This window comes from Oncorhynchus clarkii, chromosome 23 (genome assembly GCF_045791955.1).
Source record: "Oncorhynchus clarkii lewisi isolate Uvic-CL-2024 chromosome 23, UVic_Ocla_1.0, whole genome shotgun sequence".
NCBI classification, from domain to species: Eukaryota; Metazoa; Chordata; class Actinopteri; order Salmoniformes; family Salmonidae; genus Oncorhynchus; species Oncorhynchus clarkii.
In genome coordinates this window covers 9,586,289-9,589,856 of record NC_092169.1, presented here as the reverse complement: position 1 = coordinate 9,589,856, position 3,568 = coordinate 9,586,289, and positions in this window count along the sequence as shown.

Below are 3,568 nucleotides of genomic sequence, written 5' to 3'. Positions count from 1 at the left end.
CTTCCAGTCTCTGAAGAGCTATTGTATCGCAATTCCAAATTATCTCTCCACCGTAAGGCTGTCATGACGGTCTGACGGCAAGAAGCGCAGGACCTGGCCACCCCTCTGCATTAAGCAAATCCTTACTCAAAGTCCCCCAGGAGACAAGTGCTATTGACTCCAACGAATTATCCCTCCATTTGTAGTCTAACCATCCACAGACACGGCAGAAAGATGTCTCTTGGAAGGCATCCAACAATTAAGATGCATCTTAATGCATCTTCATCTCAGGATGAAACTCCACAAAAGAGGACATTTATTCGTTTGGTACTTGATTTCACATTAAAGCCTCCTAAACTGGATAATGCAATTGCCATTTTAATCAGTTAACACAATTTGATCTTGTCCCCTTGTCTTTTTGTACATTGAGCAACAGGTGTTGATCTGTATGTGGTTTCAGAGGAGACTCCAGGCTTCTCAAATACCAGGCAGTAAAAGAGACAATACAATGCACAGGGACAAAACTACCTTAAAAACATCTTACAACCATTACAACTAACTTCTGCTGCCATAAATCACAATGTGAATCATGACCATTGCTAAAACATTGCCTACTGAAAATAGGCCTACTGTTTTACTCAGTTGTGATATTTATTGTACAAAGTGTAACGGCCGTTGTTGGTGGAAGAAGGTGAGGACCAATGCGCAGCATGGTAAGTGTCCATATTGATCATTTATTATCACGAGAACACTAAACAAAATAACAAAGGCGAATGAACGAAACAGTCCTGTCTGGTGTAGACACAAAACAGAAAACAATCACCCACCACTCAAGGGTGAAAACAGGCTACCTAAGTATGGTTCTCAATCAGGGACAACGATTGACAGCTGCCTCTGATTGAGAACCATACCAGGCCAAACACAGAAATACCAAATCATAGAAAAACGAACATAGACAACCCACCCAACTCACACCCTGACCATACTAAAACAAAGACAAAACAAAATAACTAAGGTCAGAATGTGACACAAAGGGCCTGCTGTAAGGCAAGAAAGATGCATCTCTTTAAATGTTTGAATTTTGCTTTATATGTATTTCTTGTTTAATCCAACAAATCACGTTAAAAGGAGCACAGACGGTCCATTTAAAGTCTTTTCAGACTGTTGCCATGATCTAAATAGGTGTAAGTCTGACAGTGGCAATTGTTAAGGGAGTCAACTCAGGGAGGATGTTTTAGGCTCTCAAGCTAAGTTTTGCATCATGTGAGCACCGAAACACATGTAATGAAACTAACCTACCAGGTTGTCCAATTTTGTGAGAGTTGCAATAAAGAACCTTCTGTGCCAGGTGCATCAAAGCTGGGACAGAGAGATTGAGAAACAGCTTCTATCTCAAGGCCATCAGGCTGCTAAACAGCAATCACTAACTCAGAGAGACTGCTGCCCACATTGAGACCCAAATACTGGACACTTTAATAAATGGATCACTAGTCACTTTAAACAATGCCACTTTAATAATGTTTACATATCTTACATTACTCATATCACATGTATATACTGTACTCAATACTACTGCACCTTGCCTATGCCACTCAGCCATCACTCATCAATATACTTATATGTGCATATTCTCATTCACCCCTTTAGATTTGTGTGTATTAGGTAGTTGTTGGAGAATTGTTAGATTACGTGTTCGATTTTTGTGTATTAGGTAGTTGTTGAGAATTGTTAGATTATTTGTTAGATATTACTGCACTGCTGAACTAGAAGCACAAGCATTTCACTACACTCACATTAACATCTGCTAACCATGTATTACGTTCCCCAGGTTCTGTGTTGTTTTGGGTTTGTTTGTGTATATGTGTGTATTTCAGGAAATGGTTTCCTGGATTCGAAGCAGCTGATTGGTCTGCCCCATGACGATTGGAGGTCTGATCCCCACCCTCTTGTCCGGGGATACAGCTGTCTAAAATTACAGACTCCTTCTGCAGCTTGAAAAGCCAGTGTTCCTTTGTTAGAAAGTGAGCTTCTTGGATGTCCTGTGTTGGTTGTTGCTCAGAGACAGGTTTTGTAAAGTATTTTGTAGCTGCTACTTCTGAGGTATGTGTGTGCGCCAATAGGACTCAATGTTTTTGATGATTGAAGTTGTTCACTTTAAGTTTATTATTCTGTTTCATTTGTTTCCAGGGGTGGAAGGGTAAGGCACCTTGGGAGTGCTTAGGCAAGAGGCCTGCGGGCATACATATACCCGTAGTATGTACTCTGTCTATGCACACTAGGTAAGACCTGGGCAGACCACCCCCTGTATTTTGGTTAGTGCGCCAGGTGGTGTTAGGTGGGTAGGCAGGTTAGGTAGGAGAGAGGACTCTTTAACTTTATTTGCTTTGGTTCCGTCCAGACCCTTTTCCCCACATTACTGTATTAAGGAAATAAATTCCCAGTAAACGGTAATATTCTCTGCCTCTGTCATCCTTACCTGCACCTACAATCACATACCTCTTTCACTCCACGGGGAGTTGAGTGTAGCAGGGTGTTGCGTTCCCTCCTCCAAGAGGCGTGTACGTAACACATGCGTATGTGAACAATAACACTTGTTTTGATCAGCAACTGGTCTGCAGCCTCCCTTTTGTAGGCCCGCAGACCAATTTAAACAAAGCCTTTTTTAAACTCAGTTGGTCTCAACTTACTGTTGAGAGTTAGAATAATAGAATACACAAGGTGCAATTTTGAAATGTGGTTGTGCATCAGTAGTCACTCAATTTGCCCATGTCAGCAATTTATTTTTAGATTGGTAAGTTAGTCTAGCGGCCAGCTATCTAAACTTGTAGTAAGCATGGTCGAATTACCGACCGGGGTGGGGCCCACTAATCATCAGTTATATTAAAAACTGCAAATATTTGCCTCCACCCTATGGCAAAATGTGTAGAATTGCTGTAAAATAGCAGATTCTTTCTGCCCTACGGCAAAATTAGTAGAACTGCATTAAATTAGTTATACACTTTTTAAATGTTCTCTAAGCCCCGTTGTGCAGAATTGCAGGAAATTAACTTTAAAATGTAAATTTTTTCTCTTCACTGTCACAAGGAGGGAGGCTAAAATGTTTTGCTCGCAAGGTGGGGAGAGTATGGATGTGGGCATACAGACCCATGAGCCACTGCGGCCCCTAATTCTGAGTTTTTTTTGTTTGTTGCTTGTCCTAATTATGAGGGCCTTTGTTGCTGCCCTATGCGCAAGCCAGCGCATAGGGCAGTGAGTATGGGTACGAGCCAACAAGGGGTTCATTCTCAGACTACTTTTTCTCTTCTTTACCCCAACTGGCTTTAATTATGGGCAGGTGGGACGGTAGCGTGCAAAATTCAAATTATAGAAATATTTAATGTTCATGAAAATACAAGTATTATACATCAAAATAAATCTTAACTTCTTGTTAATCTGGCCGCTGTGTCAGATTTCAAAAAGGCTTTACGGCGAAAGCACACCATGCGATTATCTGAGGACAGTGCCCCGCATACAAAAACATGAAACATTTTTCAACCAGGCAGGTGCGACACAAAAGTCAGAAATAGCGATATAAGGAATGCCTTACCTT